Genomic DNA, 21733 nt, shown 5'->3' with positions numbered 1-21733 from the left:
ATGTGGTGGGAGAGGACCAGACAGGGTTCTTGAAAGGAAGGCAGTTGTTCTCGAACGTGAGGAGGTTGCTGAATGTGGTCCTTTCTCCGTCGGAGGAGGCGGGAGATGGAGGTGGTGGTGCCACTGGACACAGAGAAGGCGTTTAATCGGGTAGAGTGAGGCTCTTTGATGCCGGTACTGGAAAGATTTGGGGGTGGGGGGGGTGGGGGGGGGGGGGGGCGGTGGTCGTGGTTTTTTTCGCTTGTTTGGGGTTATTTTTGTATTGTGAAAATGTTGACAATAAAAATACTTTTCAAAAAAAGAACTTTAAATTTCACTGGATGTCAGAGTGTTTGATAATTTGAAAACTGTGTTGACCATGGCACCAGTTTTGGCGACACCGAATTATGACAAGGAATTTAAGGTGGCCATTGTGCGAGTGACATGGGCATTGGTAATGTATTATTGTAAGAGGATGACAAAGGTGTAGAAAGGCCTGTTAGTTATTTACAAGGAAATTGAATACACATCAAAGGAAGTATTCAACAATAGAAGGAAGGCTGGGCTTGGTATTGGCATGGTAGCATTTTAACATTTATGTTTCTAATAATTCCGCAGAGACAATTATTTATACCAACCATAATGCCTTAAAGTTTTTAGAGAAGTTTGAAGATTGGAATGCACGACTGTTTAGATGGAGCTTATTGCTACAATCATTTAACTTAAAAATTACACATGTAGCAGGACAAGAGAACCTAACTGATTTTTGATTTGATTTATTGTCACATGAACCGAAGTACAGTGAAAAGGATTTTTCTGCGGCCAAGGAAGGGAGGGAAGGGAGATATGGCGGTGGACATCTTGTGGCGGGCCTGGAAATGTGCGTGATGTGGGCCAGAGGGAGCTAAAGAAGATGTATAGCTGATCAGTAGGGAAGGGCAGCTGCCCAACCAAGCTGGTTACTTGGAACCTGCGAGGGTGGAATGGGCCATTTAATCGGTCGCGTGTTTTCACGCACTTGAGGAGTTTGAAGGCCGATGTTGTGTTTTTACTAGGAGACCCACCTGAGGTTGGGGGATCAGATGAGGCTGAGGAAGGGATGGGTGGGGCAGGGACTTTGGGCTGGACATGAAGACGGGGGAGGTGGCGGGGCTGGTCAGTAGGAAAGTGGCTTTCGAGGTGGGTAGCACTGTAGCTTATCCAGGGGATAGATATGTGATGGTCAGTGGGAAGCTGGAGGGGTGGCAGTGGTTCTGGTGAATGTTTATGCCCCAAATTGGGACGACGTGGACTTTATGAGATGCGTGTTAGGGAAGATCCCAGACCTAAATACACACCAGATGATCATGGGGGTGGATCCAAAGATGGACCGGTTGAGCTCTAAGCTGTCGAAGGTGTCCGTGATGGTTCGGGAGCTGCGGGGATTCATAGACCATATCGGGGAGGATGGACCCATGGAGTTTTGGGAGGCCAAGGGCGAAGGAGTTCTCATACTTCTCACATGTGCATCGGGTGTACTCCCGGGTCGATTTCTTTGCGAGGGCCGCCATTCCCGACTCTGCGGAGCGGAATGACATGGGAGAGGTCTCGCTTTCATGTTGTGGGAAGCACCTTTGGCGGTAGCTAGGAGTTAATTTATTTGGATCCATGCGCATGGGGCGAGGGTGGAACGGGAGGAGCGAGAGCAAAGATATTAGATGAGATATTGAGGGTGGTTCTCAGGGCTCGGTGGTGCAGAGGAGGGTTGTTAAAGGAGAGATAAAGGCTCTAAATGGAGTTCAGGTTGGTGTCCACGGGGTAAGCGGTAGGGCCATTGTGGAGGGTCAGAGGTCAGTGTATGAGTACAGGTAAAAAGCGAGTCGGGTGCTGGCCTACCAGTTAAGGAAGCAGGCAGCGGCCAGGGAAATTGGTACGGTGAGGAATAGAATCATAGAATTTACAGTGCAGAAGGAGACCATTCGGCCCATTGAGTCTGCACCGGCCCTCAGAAAGAGCACCCCACTCAAGCCCACACTTCCACTCTATCCCACCTAACCTTTTTTGGGGGACGCTAAAGGCAATTGATCATGGACAATCTACCTAACCTGCACATCTTTGGACTGTGGAAGGAAACCGGAGGAAACCACGCAGACATGGGGAGAACGTGCAGACTCTGCAGAGACAGTGACCCAAGCCAGGAATTGAACCTGGGACCCTGGAGCTGTGAAGCAACAGTGCTAACCACCATGCTATCATGCCATTGTATTTGAGTCCTTCTACAGAAGGCTGTCTGAGTCACCTCTGCCTGGGGAGGAGGGTATGAGGCGTTCCTGAACAAGTTGGAGTTCCCTAGGGTGGAGGAGGAGAGGGTGCAGCTCCCCGATAGGTGTGAGGGAGGTGATAGACACCATTGGTTTGATGCAGACGGGGAAGGTCCCGAGGCCGGATGGGTTCCCAGTGGTGTTTTACAAGAACTTTGGTGTGATGTTGGGGCCCCTGTTAGTGGGGATGTACAACGAGGTGAGGGGAAGGTGGGAACTCCACCCCACATTGTTGCAGGCGTCCATTCAGCTGATTTTGAAGAAAGATAAGGACCAGGAGCAGTGTGGGTCATGCCGCCCGATATCACTGCTTAATGTGGATGTGAAGGTGTTAGCGAACGTGTTAGCTTCGCGGATAGAGGATTGCATGCCGGGGGTGATGGGGGAAGACCAGATGGGGCTTGTGAAGGGGCGGCAATTGTTGGCGAATGTGGGTAGGCTGCTAAATTTTAGTATGATGCCCTTGGAGGTGCAGGAGGTGGGAATAGTAGTGGTAATGGATGTGGAGAAGGCTTTCAATCTGATGTAGTGGAGTATCTGTTGGAGGTGCTGGGTCGGTTCAGGTTTGGCCAGGGGTTCATGGCATGGGTTTGGCTGCTGTACAGGGCTCCAATGGCTGATGTCCGAATGAACAGGACAAGCTCGCAATACTTCGGGCTGCATCGCGTGATGAAGCAGGGGTGCATGCTCTCCACATTGCTTTTCACTTTAAGATGTTGGAAAGGAATTGAGCGGGGTGGGGCTGAAGACAGAGTCTCGCTAAATGAGGATGATCTTTTGTTATGTATCTCGGACTCGGTGGGCAGCTTTGAAAGAATTATGGAGATCTTGAGGAAATTTGGCCAGTTTTCAGGGTACAAATTGGACATGGGGAAGAGCGATTTGTTTCCGATTAATACTAGAGGGCAGGAGAGAAGGTTAGGGGAGTTGCCGTTTAGGTGGTGGGGGTGTGTTTTCGGCATCTAAGAATCCAGGAAGCGCGGAGTTGGGCACAGTTACATAAACTGAACTTGGCATGACAGGTGGAGGGAAAGAAGGTGGATTTCAAGAGGTGGCATGTGTTGCCTTTGGCACTGTATGGGCATGTGCATACGGTTAAAATCATGGTTCTGCCCAGTTCTTGTTCGTGTTCCAAAACCTTCCCATCTTTGTCCCCAAGCACTTTATTGGAAGGCAAAAGGAATCATTTTGGGGTTTATTTGGGCAGGGAAGACCCCAGGAGTGTTTTTGGAGAGGGGGCGAGTGACGGGAGTGGGTGGGGGGGGGGCCTGTCATTGCCACGTTTGATGAATTATTATTGGGCGGTGAACATCGCAATGGTGAGGAAATGGGCAATGGAGGAGGTATCGGTTTGGGGGTGGATGGAGGCAGTGTCGTGTAGGGGGATGGGTTTCAGTGCACTGTTGTTGGCACCTCTTCCATTTTCGCCAGTCTGGTACTCTGTGGCTCCTGCGGTGGTTACAGTGTTTCAGGAGCCAGTACAGGCAACCTTTTGGGTTAGAGGGCATGTCATTCTGGGCGCTGATATGTGACAATCACAGGTTTGTGCCGGCAGGGCTGGATGTGAGGTTCCGGGGGAGGTGGCAGGTGGGGATAGAGTACTTTAGAGATTTGTTTATAGGGGGCAAGTTTGCAGGTCAGGAGGATTTGGAGGAAACTATGAGCTGCCCAAAGGGAATGGTTTCAGATACCTGTAGGTGAGGGAGTTTGTGAGGAGAGAGGTGACATCTTTCCCGGGGCCGCCTCCTGTTGCAGGATAGGCTGTTGTTGCAGGATGGTATTGTGAAAGGGAGAGTGTCGGACATGTAAAGAGAGTTAATGAAGAGGGAGGGCGCTCCGATGGAGAAGATCAGGTGTAAATGGGAGGAGGAATTGTGGGGCGGTGCAGCCGGAATGTGGAAAGAGGCCCTATGTAGGGTGAACGCGTCTTTGTCATGTGCGGGTTTCAGCTTCATCCAGTTTGAGGTGGTGCATATGGCCCACATGATGGTTGCATGGATGAGCCAGGGGTAGAGGACAGGTGTGGGCGGTCTGGAGGACAGCCCACGAATCATGTCCACATGTTCTGGCGGTATCTGAGGTTGAGGAGGTTCTGGCGAAGGTTCTCGGACGTGACATCTGAGATTCTGGAGGTGGGGATGGTCCCAAGTCTGGAAGTGGTGATATTCAGGGTGTCGGAAGATCCGGGAGTTCAGGTGGGGAGAGAGGTCAATGTATTGGTCTTTGCCTCCCTGATAGCCTGGAGACGGATCTTATTGTGCTGGCGGGACTCGGAGCCGCCAAGGGCGGGAGTATGGGTGAATGACGTGACAGAATTCCTGCATTTGCCGAAGGTCAAGATTGCCTTGCGGGGGGTGCAGGAGGGTTTCACCCAGACGAGAAAAGCATTAATTGATTTCTTCAAGGTGAATTGAGGTGTCAGTGGGGTGGGGGAGGGGTGTCTTTGGGGGTGGGGATGGAGGGGGGGGAGATAAAGAGGGCATATTTAGGAAGGCGGGGTGTGTTGGGGTTTTGTTATCGCAGAGATGTTGGGGGCCTGTGATTTCCCTTCCTGTTATTGTGTGGTCTTCTGAGATTTTCATGAACATATGTGAAATGCCTTCAATAAAAACATATATTTTAAAACATTATTCATGAATGGTAATTTTAATATATATGAGTTTACTTCATTGGAATTTAGAGGCAGGGTTAGAAAATAAGTAAATTGTTGTAACTGTTAAATGTAAGCTATTTTTTATGTGTTTAATTCTGTTTTTAAATAAAAGTTTGTTTTCCCATAAAAGTTGTCTGCTGGTCAGTGTTATCATTCCTGTGGCACAGTAACATTTCCTCCCAATTTTCCAAAGTAAGAAATTAGAGGTCTGGTCGGGACCCATAACAGGAGGTGTCAGAAGAAAGAGAAATGAGTGGAGCAGCAGATTTCTTGTTTTTGTGGAGTGCAGTGCAGAGGAATGTTGGGCAAGTTAGAGTATAAAGCTTGGCATCTGAAAATGCTATGCCATTCACCTATCATGCTTTCCTGAGATCCTAGATCATCTTGCTGCATGGCCTCCAGGTTGAAATGAGCGTGCTTCTTTGTTTAAGTGCATTTACGGGATGTGTCCTTTTCTAGTTGCACTTGAGAAGATGATGGTGATGAGCTGACTTCTTGAAGCCCTGCAGTCCCTGAGGTGTAGGGAGGGAGTGCTGTTAGGGAGGGAGGTTCAGGATTTTAACCCAACAACAGTGAATGAATGATGATATATTTCCAAGTCAAGAAGTTGGGGGTTAGATTAGTTGGCTGATATATATGATGGTATATTTCCAAGTCAAGAAGTTGGGGGTTAGATTAGTTGGCTGGACGCTGGTCGTGATGCAGAGTGACGCTGACACCATGGGGTCCAATTTCTGCACTGGCAGAGGTTACCCATGAAGGCCCCACCTCCTCAACCTCACCCCTCACCTGAGATGTGGTCACCCTCAGATTAAATCACCATCTCACCCAAATAGTTCTAGAACGTTGTGAGAGTTTCTGCCTCGACCACCCTTTCAGGCAGTGAGTTCCAGATTCCAACCACCCTCTGCGTGAAAAAGCTTTTCTCACATCTCCTCCAAACATCCTTCCCATTATCTTAAATCAATGCCTCCTGGTTATTGACCCCTTACCTAAGGAGAAATGTACCTTCATATCCACCCTATCTATCTCTCTCATAATTTTGTGCACCTCAATCAGATTCCTCCCTCTGCCTTCTCTGCTCTAGGGAAAGCAACCCCAGTCTCTCTGCCCACCGACCCTAGTCGGCCTCCAACACTCCCTCCTCCCTGACGGTGCCTGTAGGTCCTGGGAGTCTCTATTGAATGGAGAGGCAGCTGGAGTGAACTCCAGAGGCCTCTGCATCATCCGGTCTGCCAGTCCTGGCACCTTCCCATTGTCTGCACCATGGTGTTGACGGCCTCGGCAATCCTCCTCAGTGACTGAGACGTGCTCTGTAGAGCCTCAGCAATATCCACCTGCATCTGGGACATGTCCTTCAGCGACTGGGACTTGATGTCGAGGCCTTCAGGCATGGTCGATGCTGACTGAGGCACTCCTTGGACACCACTGCTCATGGCGCTAACGTCATGCTCCAGGCTTTCCACTGCCATCGCCACCCTAGCAGTGTTGGCCTTGATGCCATGCATTGCCGGTGCCATCTCCTGTGCTAGTATCCTTTGGGATGCCTCCAATTGGCTATGCACTCACCTGAATGTTGCTGACATCCTCTCCTGAATATCACAGCCATGCCCTAGCATCTGCATCATCTCCGGGATAACCTTGCCCAGAGGCTCGGCAATTGACTGGGACTCAGCTGAATCCTGGGATCCAGCAGACCTCCAACTGCTGACTCCCATGGATGTTCCTGCCTCCATCTGATGTGCATTAGCAACCATGTGATGCTGACCAGATTGTGCCCCAGAAGCCTGTGTCTACTAATGTCACCCGCGGTGTTGTGTGTCTCTGCGCTGGTGGAGCGAGGGTATGGCAGCTGAGACACCTCAATGGTGGTCTCGTCGGAGGTGTCCGCTGAGGTGTTCTGTTGGGTGCAGGGGGATGGGTGTCGGCGGATGGCTCGGCCCCATCAGCTGGAGACCCTGCGAGAGAGTGGGCATGTGGTCAATGAGACCGGAGGATTATTTTGTCTGACATGAACAACTCACTTGAGACAAGTCATCTGCTGCACAGGACAACATTGCTGTTGGTGACTGCTCTCTACTCAGCCAACCCCGCAATATCCCGGGCCCGTTCCTCATAGGGAGTGAGGACTCGGATATCCGGAACGGTTTTCTTCTGACATTGGGCTGCGTCCTCCTGGTCACGTTGCCTAATCTGGCGGACGCTATCACTGCCTCCCAGGCAGTATTGGCGGCCCTGTTGCTGGTCCTCCAATCCCCGTCTCGCATCCACAGCATCTAGCAGCCTGGCCAGGTCAGCGTCCCCGATGTGTGGAGCAGGTCTACATGTTGCCATTGTCATGTCCTGCCTGGGAGGGAGTTCGGAGGGAATGATTATGAGCAGCTCCCCCTTGTTAGCAGGGAGCTGCCGGGTGCGGTTCCAGCGAATCAGCTTGTGGGACAGCCAGTTCCGTTGTGAAGATTGTGGAGGATCATTTTTTGCACTAAGTGTCGTTAAATACGGGTCGACCATTGGGATGCACCCGGGAAGTTGCGCCCAATATGAGACTTAGAACTTTTTCTGTTAAATTGTGCCCATGATCTCCCTTTGACAAAACCAGGCTGACTATCCTTGATTGAGCCTTGCCTCTCCAAGTGGAGATTAATTCTGTCCCTCAGAATTCTTTCCAGTAGTTTTTCTACCACTGAAGTTAGACTCACTGGACTGTAATTTCCTGGTTCGTCCCTGCATCCCTTTTTGAATAATGGCTTCACATTAGCTGTCCTCTACTCCTCTGGCACCCATCCTGTCACCAGAGAAGATTTGAAATTTTTTGTAAGAGCGGCTACAATCTCACCCCTTGTCTCCCACAGCAACCTGGGATACATCTCTTCTGGCCCCGGGCATTTATTCCTTTTAGGCTTTTTAAAACTGTTAATACCTCCTCCCTCTCGATGTTAAGTCCTTCAAGTAAATCACAATGCACATCCCTGATTTCTATACCTGAATCATTCTTCTCTGTAGTAAACATAGATGTACTCATTTAAAACCTCAGCTATATCTTCCGGATCCACGCACAAATTGCCACGTTAGATCCTAATGGGCCGTACTCTTACCCTGGTCAACCTCCTGTCCTTCATATATTTATAAAACACCTTTGGACTTTCCTTTATTTTATCTGCCAATGCTTTTTCATGCCTGTTCTTCGCTCTCCTAATTTCTTTCTTAAGTAACCCCTGTACTTTCTATATTCCTCTCGGGCTTCATCACTATCTGCTATAAGCCTCCCTTTTTCCCTTATCCACCCCTGGATATCCTTGAGATCCAGGGTTATCTGGACTTATTGCTCCCACCCTTCACTATCATGGGAACATGTTGGCCCTGCTCTCTCTCATTTTCCTTTTTGAATGAATCTCACTCTGATGTAGTTTTTCCTACAAGTAGTTGCTCTCTTAAAAAGTGGAGAGCAGCCTATGGTCCTCGAAGACTCTGGCAACTTCAATTTTCATTTTATTTCAAAGTCAGGATGGTGAGTGACTTGGTAACTTCCAGGTGGTGATGTTTCCATGTATCTGCTTCCCTTGTCCTTCTAGGTAGTCGTTGTGTAGGTTTGGAAGGTGCTGCCTGGGGAGACTTGGTGAGTTACTGCAGTGCATCTTGTAGATGGTACACACGGCTGGCACTGTTCACCAGTGGTGGAGGGAGTGAATGTTTGTCCAAGGGGTACAAATCAAGTGGGCTGCTTTTTCCTGGATGATGTTGAGCTTCTTGAGTGTCATTGGAGATGTACTTATCCAGGCTAGTGGAGCGTATTCCAACACACTCCTGACTTGTGTTTTGTATATGGTGGACAGGTTTTGGGAAGTCAGGAGGTAAATTACCCACCACAGGATTCCTAACCTCTGACTTGCTTTTGCGGTCACAGTATTTATATGGCTAGCCCAGTTCAGTTGATCAATGGTAACCCCCAGAATGTTGATAGTGGGGGGATTCAGCAATGGCAATGATGTTGACTCTCAAGAGGCAATGGTTAGATTTTATCTTGTTGATAATGGTCATTGCCTGGCACTTGTGTGGCACAAATATAACTTGCCAGCTTAAACATGGATATTATCCAGGTCTTGCTGCATTTGGACATGGACTGCTTCATTATCTGAGGGGTCGCAAATGATGCTGAACATTGTGCAGTCATCCACAAACATTTCCACTTCTGACCTTATGATGGAAGGTCATTGATGAAGCAGCTGAAAATGGTTGGGCCTAGGGCACTACCCTGAGTAACCCCTGCAGTGGAATCACAGAATCATAGAATTTACAGTGCAGAAGATCCAGATCCATGTGCAGAAGGTTACAGTGCAGTGATGTCCTAGAACTGAGATGATTGACCTCTCACCACCACAAGCAACTTCCTTTGTGCCAGGAATGACTTCAGTCAGTGGAGGGTTCTTGCTGCTGACTTCATCGATCACTTTCACACACACTTGTTTAGCTGGAGAGATTGTCCTCTTCCTCCTGTGCTTCGTCGCACTTACTTGACTGTAACACCTCGGATCACGCTGCAGGACTTGCTGGTAAGAGTGAAAGACCTGGGGACATCTTCCCACCTCTCTAATCATGTAGTTGCTGTAGCCTCAAAATTCCAACGATAGATGAGCCCTCATAATCCATACCAGTGTTCCTTTAAAATGCTTATCTGTCAGAATGGACCAGCAATCTCACCCACCCTTGCTGGCTGGTTGGGGAATCTGTATTAGCTTGCTTCAGAGAAAAGCAATGGCAAGACACTCAATTTGGTTGGTCATGTTCCTGGCCTAAAAATGGTCCGACTGTTCTATCAGGCATAAGTGGTTTCTGTCCTTAAGAGTACAAAAGCAAGGAAGTTATGATAAATCATCATAAATCACTGGTTAGCCCACAGCTGGAGTCTTGCATCAAGTTCTGGTCACCACATTTTAGGATGTCACGACTTTAGAGGAGGAATACCAGAGGAGGTATTAGAATGAAACCAGGGATAAGGGGCGGGACCTCTGCTATGTGGAGAGTCTGGAGAAGGTGTGGTTCTTCGCAGTGTAGAGTAGATTAAAAGAATATTCGAGAGAAGGGTTGAATATTGTAAGCTGTTTTGACAGTCGATACAAAAAACAGTTTCCATTGGCAGGAGGATCAGTGGTCAGAGGACACAGGTTTAGAAAAATTGGCAAAAGGACTAGTGGGGAGATGAGGAGGGTTTTTTTCTTCAGCGAGTTGTTCTGTTTTGGAATTCACTGCCTGAAGGGCTGGTGGAAGAAGATTGAATAGTAGCTTTCAAAAGGTAATTGGATACATACTTGGAAAGGAAAAAAATGCAGGGCTATGGGAAAAAGTGGAGATTTGGGACTAATTGAATAGCTCTTTCAAAGAGTTGACAGAGACATGATGGACTGTGGGGCCTCCTTCTGAACCATAAGATTCTACATCAGAGCAATTGGTCATGGGTAGGGAGGCAAAATTGGCGCAATCAAATATGTCGACCATTGCCAGATGTGCGCGATATTCAGTTCTATTAAAGTTGTCTGACTTGCGCCCTTGCCCGCGTCCAATTTCACCCCCTGTGATTCTACATTGCGGCATTAGCTGCTTGTCATGCAGTTGACAGATTAAAGCCTCACTGCGCTGTGTGCTAGAGTGTTAATAAAATCCCTCCCACAATAAGAAAAATAATGATTGTCTCAGAAATCTGGAATTTATTTTAAGTGACTTGTTAATGTTGCTGTTGTCTCATGTTAACGTCTTAATATCTATCTGAAATGTTTTTGAAACATCGCAGCCTTTCTCAAGTAAACATTACACAGACTTTGGACGTGCTGTAAGGATTCTCAATCAGCACAGGCATTAGTTCTTTGTGGTTTCGTCAAACTGCGTCTTGAAAGTGACAGATTTGAAATTAGTAAATGTGATTGAAATGCTGGATTGCAGTGTGGTGTTTCTTGCTGTCCTCTTTGCCTTTGTGGCTGAAAGTACAACACAACTGTATCTTTACCAAATTATTTCTGTCCTGTTAAATGATTTTGCAACAGTTTCTCTTTATTACATTTTGATCTATTGCCAATTTTAAAGTTTCAAGCAGAAAGCCATTCAAAACCAAAAGATCTTTTAAAACTGCCCTCTCTATATATAAACTGTCTACTAGCTGTATGGCATCTTACATTTCAGATCGCACACCCCATCCTTTGAATTGTCAGTTCTGTTGAAGGATTACACCCAAAATGTTGACTGATCTGATAGGCATTTCCTGCTTCAGGTTTCCAGCATTTGCAGGTTTTCTTTTAACCCTTGTGTTTCACTGAATCTGCATAAACTATCTCAAGGAGCTTCACAGTGGCAGAAAAATAACTTGACATTGAGCGCTGAAAAGAGAAGCGTTAAAAAGGACCAAAGGCAAATTCAAAGCAATAGGCATTAAGGGGACTGTTGAAGGCAAGCAGTGAGGTGAGGCTGGCAGCACGGTAGCACAGTGGTTAGCACGGTTGCTTCACAGCTCCAGTGTCCCTGGTTCAATTCCCGTTTGGGTCACTGTCTGTGTGGAGTCTGCACGTTCCCCCTGTGTCTGCGTGTTTCCTCCAGGAGCTCTGATTTCCTCCCACAAGTTAAAGAGTGCTGTTAGGTAATTTGGAAATTCTGAATTCTCCCTCAGTGTACCCGAACAGGTGCCGGAATTTGGCGACTAGGGTTTTTTCACAGTAACTTAATTGCAGTGTTAATGTAAGCCTACTTGTGACAATAAAGATTATCATTATAGGTAGTAAAGCTGAAGTCTCGAGCACGAGAATTCCACGGTGTGGAGACGATATGTTAAAAGCTGTGCCGCTGAGAGTGCCAAAGGAGGACTTATAAATAAAGGCAATGATTTTAAACCTGCGTTGAGGACCAAAAGCCACTGAAGGTTGGCAAGCGCATTGTGATGAGGACACAAGAAATTGGAGCCGGATAGGCCATACTTCCCCTGAGCCTCTCCGATGTTCAATAGGTTTATGCCTGACCTTCGACTTGAACTCCATCTTCCTGCCTGATCCCCATATCCTTTGATTCCCTGTGAGTCTAAAAGTCCATCAATCTCAGCCTTGGATGTTCAAAACTGAATTTGAATTCCCAAACTACCATTTGAACCAGGCCTATAGTTGCTTGTCAAGTTATGTAACTACTACACTATAGTGCCCATTATAATGATAAAGGAGCAGATATACCTCAGCACAGGATGCAGATGGTGGAGTTCTGGATTGTGAATTGTAGAAATAAGAGGGTCCGTGAGGAGAGCAATGAAGTGGAGTGGAACTGGACGAATATTTATGTGGCTGCATGTGGGTTGAGGGTTGAGTGAGTGATATTGTGGTTTTGGGAAGATAGAAAGGATGTGAGGTTTGAGGATTGGCTCAGGTTCAAATAGGACATAGTGGTTGCTTGTCACCGAATTCAGCCTGAGTGAGTGGAAGCCAGTGAGCAGGATAGAGTCAGGGGTTAAGATGCAGAGATTTTGGTGAAAGCAGATTAGATAAATTTCATGTTGCAATATGGAGTTAAAGCAAGTTCTTGCACATTTGATACTTAATATTGGTTGAAGAGCCAGACAGCAGGGTGGTGGATGTTAAAGATGATGGGAATTGTTGCATAAACCCCCCCAAAATAATGGCCCCCAATTTTTAGTTTCCTGTAAAGGAGCCTAATTTATAGATTTGTTGACTGTATTAGTGTGTGGGCAGACACAGTTGTGTTAATACAATAAGAGTGGCAGAAAAACAGAATGTTGTGGTGAGAGAAAATAAGATTAAATTATTTTTCTTTGTGCAGTTTTCTTTAAACAAAGGTTTCTTTTTATGGTAGGGCTAAGTTCTCATCAAGCTGAAAGATAGCAGTGCTGTAGAATAGAAGATACTTCTTTTTGAAGCCGGTATCAGCATCAAGAACTCCCCAGCCAGATTCATCAAGTGGAGCTCCCTGCATTCTACCTCACAAGAGCATTCATGACTTCTCAACCAAATGACTTCCTTTCCCCATCAGTCACAGCACTGTGGCCACAGAGTCGGTTTGCTAATTTTGTGATAATTCCTTAATGCACAGTTTAGTGCTGTGGACTGGATTAAGACTACCCAAAGTCATTTCAGTTAGGTCTTTGTGAGGAAGAAGAATTTCATTGCACCCATCTAGGCTGGCGTTCTGCCAGTGGGAGCACAGTGGTTGAACTCCAAGTGCCATTAGGTCCATCAGTAGTTTTTAAGTTATTCTGGCTTAATTTGCCAACTAAAATAGCTAGCAACAAAACAGTAAGTTAGTAAATATGCATTTATGAATCCTGAGCTTTTCTTTGGCTTTAATTAATATTTGAAGCCAATTTGTGTCTGCATTGTTTGTTGCAGAATGTAATCTGGTAACACAGACCTCTTGACTCTCCCATTTTTGCCCTTTCCTTAATTCATTGGACTCTTATTGCCTTCTATCATTTTTCTTTTCTCGCTTCTCTGGTACATCTATGTGCTGATTTTCATTGCCTCCTACCTTGGCTAATTTTTCCACTTCTGATCTAGTTTTACCTGCCTTCCCATCTACCTTATTCACTGTTTTTAATCTATCACCCGACCATCGTTCAATCTTCATTTTTCTCCATATTTCACTTTCCTTCAGTTTGTGCTGCTTTCTGTTCCTTTCCTACTACTGTCAGTTCCCATTCTCTGCTTTCCTGCTCCTCCATTTGTAAAAGTGCAACACTAAAGTGCATACTGGAGAAGTAAAATTGAACAATGAAATGGAGCACAAAAATTATTCACACACAAAATAGTAAACAAAAAAGAAAAAATAAAATAGAATATTGCAATGGAAACAGTAAAATATGAACATAAAAAAGCATTAAAATGATGTGGATCAGAATACAAGAGAAAAATATCAAAGATAAAATTGAGTGATTATAAATATAGATTTCAGAAGGAAACTAGTAAAATAACTGCATGGGAGGAATGCTTAAAAAACACAAAGAGGAGTCAGTTCCTTTTTATTTGCATGCCAGTGTGTGACAGTATTGGTACAGTTACATGTACCAGCTGTCATATGTGCGCGCACAGTGGTGTGCATATTTATATAGGTGACATCTGCATGCTTCATTGTGTACTTACCATTGTGTGTGCTTCTGAGGTATGTGCCATTATACTACTGTGTGTTGGGTGCTTGTCAGAATGTCATGTATGATCTTGCTGAGAGACAGTGCGTGCAGAATAGTTTTAAACTAGTTCTTGAAACAGATGGTGAGATTGCCACGGAATTGTGTAAAGAGGCAAGGTACAGAAATGGAGATGATCTTGCTAAATTTGCTGATTTTATTGTGGTGCAGTTTTTTAAAGTTATGGCTATTTTTGTAAGTGGATTTTCATTGTTACCTTGTAGAATTAGAAAGTCTGCAGCATCACAGCCTGCAAGTGGCAATTAATGAATTAAGTGTGCCAGTGCACTTCAAAGCACTGCTGTGAGTGAGACGTGTGTAAAAGGAAGTCAGCAGGTAGGAGATAGAAGGAGAATGTATGATTTCTTGTGGTACATTTAAACTTTCTGGACAGTTTAGGAGGCAGCAAATGGTATGCTGTAGAAAGAGGCTGATAATCAACTTCACTGAGAAGCAGAACATTCGATAAATATGAATCTGGGAAAGAACAGATTGCATAACCTTAGAATGTTACAGCACAGCAGACCATTTGACTCATCAAATCTGTGCAGAGGTTTTTCTCCACATGAACCACTTACCCTAGCCCCACCCTCTTGCACACCCCATCTCCATACACTTCAATATTTTTCATTTTCAAGCAACTATCCAATTCCCTTATAAAAACATAATGATGTACTCTGCTCTCTGCTTCAACGATAATTTGTGAAGAAGGACTCTGCACCCTAACCACCCTCTGCTAAACCCTCTTGTAATATCAAATCTAAATCTACAATTTCATTGATTTTATATAAAAGATTTATAGGGAACTAGGACTAATTGGATAAACCAACCAAAGAGCTGGCAGAGGCATGATGGGTTGCCCCTTCTGTGCTGTATGATTCTATATCTTTCTTATAATGTGAAGCCTTCAAGTGTACACAGTACTTTAACTACAGTATAATTAATTTATTGTGTAAGTTCAACGTTACCCCCTTACACTTGTGTTCTGTGCCTGAACATATAAAACGATGCATCCTGTTTATTTTTGTTATCTGGTCAGGGGTTAGGGTTTCTATGGCAAGTAACTCACCTCCTGACTCCCCAAAGCTTGCTTACAATTTGCAAGGTACAAGTCAAGAGTGTGACAGAATACTCCTGGATGACTGAAGCTCCAGCAACAACAAAGAAATTTGATACCATCCAAGACAATGCAACCTGCTTGATCAACATCCCATTCACCACTTTATACATTTGTTTCTTAAACCACCAGTGTATTGTAGCAGCAGTTTGTGCCATCTACAAGATGCACTGAGGCAACGTGCCATGGTTCCTTCAACAGCACCTTCCAAAGCCTTAGCGTCTACCACCAAGAGGAACAAGGACAGCAGGCACATGGGAACACCTCCAACTGCAAGTTCCTTTTTAAGCCACACAGCATCCTGAGTTGGAAATATTTCACTGTTCCACCACTATTGCTGGGACAAAAACCTGGAACTCCCTCCCTTATAGCACTGTGGGTGTATCTGCACCACACGGACTGCAATGGTTAAAAAGGGCTACTCACTACCACTTTATCAAAGGCAATTAGGGATTGGCAATAAATGCTGGTCCTGCCAGTGACACTCACATTCCATGAATGAAAAAAAGCTTGACTGAACTGTGTATCTAAATCCTGCGGTTCCTCTGCTTCTCTGCTCCATTTAGATCTTGAGTTGTATTTCCTTTTCCATTTCATACTTACAAAATTTCACATTTCCCTGGCTGATAATTTATAACATGCTTTTTGAGGATTCATATAGCCAAACCACATCTACACAATTCCTTTATCTGTTATTTCTATAAATGATCTGTGAGATTTGCCCAACCTATTCTGATTTTAAAAGTTCGAGATGATTAACCCTCATGAACTCAAATTGTTTTTTTTGAGTGCTTAGTAATTTCAACCGATGTTATAGAGTCTTCTAATTTACCTAGTTTAACTGAATTCGAACTAACTGGTCTATAATTTCCTGATCCTTGCTTCCTTTTCTAAAGGGGTGTTGTTTTATTGCTGTCTAGTGGTGTGCACAATTTTTCTTTCCAGAAGATTTTGAATAATTATTACCAAAGCATCCCCATTTACTTGAAAGGTTTCTTCAGGGTCTTTGGATGACAACCATAGGACTAATTGATTTGCCCATTCTAAGCTTGAGTAATTTCTTTAGTACCATTACTCTTAGAATTAGCAACACAAATTGGTCTGCAGCCACCTTTAGTGGTGCGACAACCCAACTTTTCCATGAAAGCTGATGAAAATTGATTATTTAGTACTGCGGACATTCCTCTCCTTTACACTACAAGTTTGTATCTTTCATCTCTTAGCAGCCCTGGACCTAGCTTAACTCCAATACCTACACTTAGTGCTACCATTCGTGTGATTATTCGTTTACTACTAATGTGGTCATTTTATTGGTGTCTAAGTTGTTTGCCCCACCAACATTATAGGTTTAATGACACTATTCAAAGAAGAGCAACAGAGTTTTCTGGTGACTTGGACATTATTTATCTGTTAATCAACATCACTCCAGAATATCTGTTCATGTATCTGATCCGTATCTCATTCCTGTCTGAGGGACCTTGCTGTGCACAATTTGGCTGCTGATTCCCAATATTATAAGAGTGACTACACTTCAAAATCACTTAATTAGCTGTAAAGTGCTTTGTGACTTCTAGAGGTCTTGCCAGATCCTACCTTCCCTTTCAGGATTGTACCAAAGTTAAATGAATTGGAAATAAGACCCATTGCAGAGTAATTGTACAGATCTTGGATTTTACAAGTATGTAGTTGGCTGGAAGTGGAGACTGAGGGAGGTAGAGAGTTTAACAATTTAAGATCCTCAAAATGTAGTAAGAAAAGAAGATGGTGCAGTGAGTATTGACCTTAATACAATGAGGATGCAAAGAAGAGAAAGAACATATGCAATGTAAGAAAGAGAGAAGTTCAAACAGAGCTAGATGAATATCTGAAATATCATGGGGTAGAGTATCTACTATAGCTAGAGGTTGTTCAGTATGATGCAAGTCTTGTTGTAATTTTTACTTGTGGAATACGACTAGCTATTATAAATGTGATGCTACCTTGGCATATATCTTTTGCATGATTGACAGAGGGGCTCAGAAATAATTTTCCCGGTTTCCTCATATACATTGCCTGTGATTTATTAATTCTTCTTGAGAGATTAAAACAAAAAAAAGTATTACACAAGGCATTATCTTTTTGAAGGGAGGGTCTTTATCCCAAGTACAGGATAAAATGACTGTCACGACACCTGGACTAGTGCATTGTCGGTTCCCGCCCCACTTGACCCAGAGTCATAACACAGGTGAAATTAGATTTTATTTAAAATACCCGAGATCCTTGGTCGAGCCCAATAAACTAGTCACAAGGTTTGCAACTTTAAAACATAAGTAACCTTTTATTATGTCAATATTATAATTAAATGGGCAGAAAATGTAACTATCTATTACCCTTTTCCTAACTCGCCCTACTCTCTGCACACACAGACAAACAACACAGAGGGGAAGTGAAAGGATCACTCTCACTGCTTGCTGAAGTAAAAGTACCATTCTATTGTTCTGAAAGCAGAGGGGAAAGGGTGGTGGAAAGGGAACAAACATATTAATAAATATAAATGGATTAAGATCTTTTATGAACCAAGATGACTTCCAGTCAATATCTTTCTGAAGTTCAGGCTTTCATTTTGGTCATTCTTCCTGATAGGCTTGAGGTAGTTTCTCTGGACAAGCCGTCTATCTTCTCTGCAGACTCAGCATCTTTTCAGGTTCACAGAAAAGGATGTGCCAGACACACTGCTTTCAGAACAATAGTAAGAAGTCTTACAACACCAGGTTAAAGTCCAACTAGCTTTTGGAGCACTGCTCTTTCCTCAGGTTCCTTCAGAACAAAGGAACAGTACTTTCACTTCAGCAAGGAGAGAGAATGAGAGTGAACTTTTCACTTCCAAGTTCTAAGCACTTCTGCTAAGTTCTCTCAGAAAGCATCACACATGAACAAATAATTGACTGTTCTCAGACAGAACACTGTCCCTAGCCAACCCACCGATTGCCAGTTCACCAATCAAACCGATTCCCTCCAAAGCTGGTTGCTAAGATCCACTAGATGCCGAAGAGTTTGGATTTTCCTTTCCAAAATACAAAACCTAGTAATAATGATAATCTTTATTAGTGTCACAAGTAGGCTTACATTAACACTGCAATGAGGTTACTGTGAAAAATCCTTAATCGCCACACTCTGGTACCGGTTCGGGTACACTGAGGGAGAATTCAGAATGGCCATTTTATCTAACAGCACGTCTTTTGGGACTTGTGGGAGGAAACTGGAGCACCCGGAGAAAACCTACGCAGACATGAGGAAAACGTGCAGACTCCGCACAGACAGTGACCCAAGCCGGGAATCAAACCCAGGTCCCTGGTGCTGTGAAGCCACAGTGCTAACCACTGTGCTACCATGCCGCCCTAATACAGTGTCCTGAAAGCAAGCTGTTTCAGCTTTGAGTCTTCTGCTTAAGGCTCATCTTGATTCTGTGTCAATGGATCAAAATGATAAAATTAAAGAAATGTGCACAAAGGAAATGAACAGGAAACACTCTTACCCAGAACAATATAATTTATTTTCCCATCTATTGATCAACACAAGGATGATTAATGTTTAATTCTTTGAAGCTGACTAGATTAGTCTTTCAGGAAAATTTTTAATATTTCACTGTCTTTTCTATAATTAATAAAAATAATGGACCCATTCGAACAAAACTTGACATCCCCCCCCCCCCCCCCCCCCGCCAATTTGAGGCACCCTACCTTTGCTTTCCTTATGCCTGTTGCAAAAGTATCATGCCATTGCAAGTTGAAATGGCCTATTACCGTTGAGAGTTTTCTATATTTTTTTTGTCTGGCCAGAGGCTTTTTATTCTTTGTCATGGGCCCAAGCTTTGTTTTCTCATTTCTGCTGTTGTTCATCAATACAAAACTGATTTGACGCTGAGCCGTATAATAATCAGCCTTTCACCACCCAGGCCTGACACTTGCCTTGTAATTAAGGCCTTGATAGTTGTGTTGATGGGAAATGAAAGAAAATAGCCTTGTTCTCATTCCAGAGAATGATTGCTGGTTCTGGTACTCACCTGAATTCGACCCATTCTGCATTGTGAACATGATTGCTGAAGTGTGAGTAATTGCAGCACAGGCAGATGACATTTTCACAAAGCATACTTCCCACTATTCCAAAGGGAGTTTGTGGAATATTTGTCTCTGGAGCTCATCAAACATGTATTTAAAAATGCCTATTTAAAAGTAGGGGTGGGGGTGAAGTCACAAATACTAAAATTTCCTTCTTAACCTGTACTTGAAAAACATTTCATCCAGTGGTGTCCATTTTATTTTTTCTCCTCCAAAGAAGCATCAGTATTAAAGCTTGTAAGCAACACAATCATATACAATTCATGAAATGTTTCTATCATTCTATCAGCTAGATGCTCCATTTTTAAAAAAAAATGAAACACCCTTGAGTCGGAATGGGAGTAGGATCAAAAAGCACTGACTTGCCCTGGATCATTAGCAATTTGGAATATTAAAGCAGTCGTTCAGAGAACACATTTGAGAGAAGAAACAGAGCCAACTACATTCCTATAGCCCAGTCCGAACTTTCGTTGAGCCTCGATTCTAGGAAGCTGGTGCTGAAATAAACAATGCCTGTCTGATCATCGATTCAGCTTCAGTTTGGCTGCGGCTGCTGGCCTAGGTGCTGATTTTCTTTTACAAAAATGAACGCTTTTCCCTGGGAAACAGTAGAACGAATAGTGTTTACACTAGCTTGCAGCCGGCAAAAATAAATGAGATATAACCTGAGTACAGTTCTATTTTAATAGAAAATTGAAACATATTTCCCCTCAAAACTTGCAAACGTTGTGACAAAAGCAGCCAGCTGGAAATATGTTAGGTGTTGTTGGTCAGTGGCTGGATGCATATTCTTCTGTGCACTTTGAGGAAGAGATTAATGCTGCGATGTTACAGGAAGTATTGTCAGAATGTGGAAGCAACAAGATGCGAAGTTCAAGGTGGAAACCTCGAAATATAAGCCTTCTAAACTTAAGTATTTATCTGTGGAATCTTTAAAAAACTGTATTTTACAAAGATAACCATGCAACGTAATGGTGGTGACTTTGTCGTCTATTTTGCAATGTGTTAAGCAGTGTTTTGTTTTAAAGAAAAGTACTTAAGAGTTCATTGCTTTCTTTCAAATCTGCAGCGGTGCTTTTGGAGCTATTAGGAGATTTATGGTAGAGCAGCTCTCCTGTGGATGCTGATTTTAGCTGATTATAAACACCGTGCCAGGCCCCCAAGGGTCCCTTCATTTTCCTGACACACTTGACTGCTGCCCCATTAACACTTCGTCTGTTATTGCAATATACCAATTTTAATTAGTATCATTGAATTTGTAGCTTGACGTGAAAATAATGCAGTATATATTTTTTTGTCACGAAAAAGATGTGACCACTTCTGCTGCCATTCCTTTTTACTGGAAACAAAAGAAGTCGATACACTGTATTTTTACAGTCCCTATCTATTCGGTTTTTATACATTACTTTCCTGGTTTAGATGTTGTCTTCTCACGTTTTCCATAGAAAAATGAATTCAGAAGAAAGCTGGTGGTGAATCGGCAGGCGCGGACTCACAGCTGCTGCTGACAGGCTCAGAAGAGCAAAGTGTGGACCAAAGAGAAAGACCACGCCGCCAAACGACTTCAGGTACAGAACCATCGAATGAAAGCTCTGTTCGAAGACTTTGAACATTCGAGTTTCCCTCACCCCCTTCGGTCTTTTCCTTCCATTCTTTTTTTGTTTAAAGTGATTGCTAGCCACCGCGATATTGCCTGCCTTTGCTTTTTTTTCACGAATATCCACAGGAAGTTATAGAGTCTGTGTCATTTTGTATTCACTGTCACCAGATCATTCGCGGGGGCAAAAGGCCCCCATTTGCCATTGGATTAGATCATGCATATGATGTTCCAGTTGCTGAAGAATTGCAATCCTGAGTAGCATGAACCTTTACAGAATCCTGCAGCCATTGATAAGAAAGGAGGCTAAAATAAATTGGAAAGGCAGAACATGATGATGGGGGGATACATTTCACATGCCTATCTATCCAGGCTGATTTCCCCCTCCCTTAAATCAACAGTGATTGTACAGTGATGGGCTGGCTGCTTTCTGATGCAGTGGTCATTTCAATTTAATATTTTTAACCATCTTTTTCAGATGCAGATTTTTGTTTCTGTTATTACTTTCACTTACAGTTTTCCAGCCATTGCACCTTCAGAAAAATGATGTATCAAATGCAGCATCTATTTAAATGGATAAAGATTGTAAGAATATAAAAATGAGAGCAGAACAAAATCCAAGAACAATTATGTTTAAGTGAAATCAGCAACTAAGTGGTTAATAGAAATCACACACTTATGCTTGAGGAAGCAATGTAGCGTTTCTGTTGGTAGACAGGAAAATCCCAAGCAATGCTGCTTAGCAGGGCAGTTGTACAGACCTCCTTGCAATGTAAATAATGTCTGTAATAATACAACATTACCAAATTCCATTGAAAAGAGGGTAG

The 21733-nt window shown here is 44.0% G+C and overlaps 1 protein-coding gene across 11 annotated transcripts in view; it reads left to right on the top strand.

The window, feature by feature from the left end:
• The window catches only part of LOC140410506 (myelin transcription factor 1-like protein), a 676895-nt gene that overhangs the window by 104244 nt on the left and 550918 nt on the right, over window positions 1-21733 (top strand). For 10 of the 11 annotated variants that reach the window (XM_072498671.1, XM_072498674.1, XM_072498670.1 and 7 more), the window contains one exon: window positions 20755-20877. The exons of the other annotated variant lie outside the window; for it this stretch is intronic. The gene's annotated coding sequence lies outside the window, so the exon portion shown is untranslated. The remainder of the gene's footprint in view (window positions 1-20754; window positions 20878-21733) is intronic. 11 annotated transcript variants of the gene reach the window in all.

The sequence above is a fragment of the Scyliorhinus torazame genome, chromosome 4, assembly GCF_047496885.1.
Source record: "Scyliorhinus torazame isolate Kashiwa2021f chromosome 4, sScyTor2.1, whole genome shotgun sequence".
In the NCBI taxonomy this organism is placed as follows: Eukaryota; Metazoa; Chordata; class Chondrichthyes; order Carcharhiniformes; family Scyliorhinidae; genus Scyliorhinus; species Scyliorhinus torazame.
The sequence above is the reverse complement of the archived record's forward strand: the minus strand, read 5'-3'. Positions and strand labels throughout refer to the sequence as shown.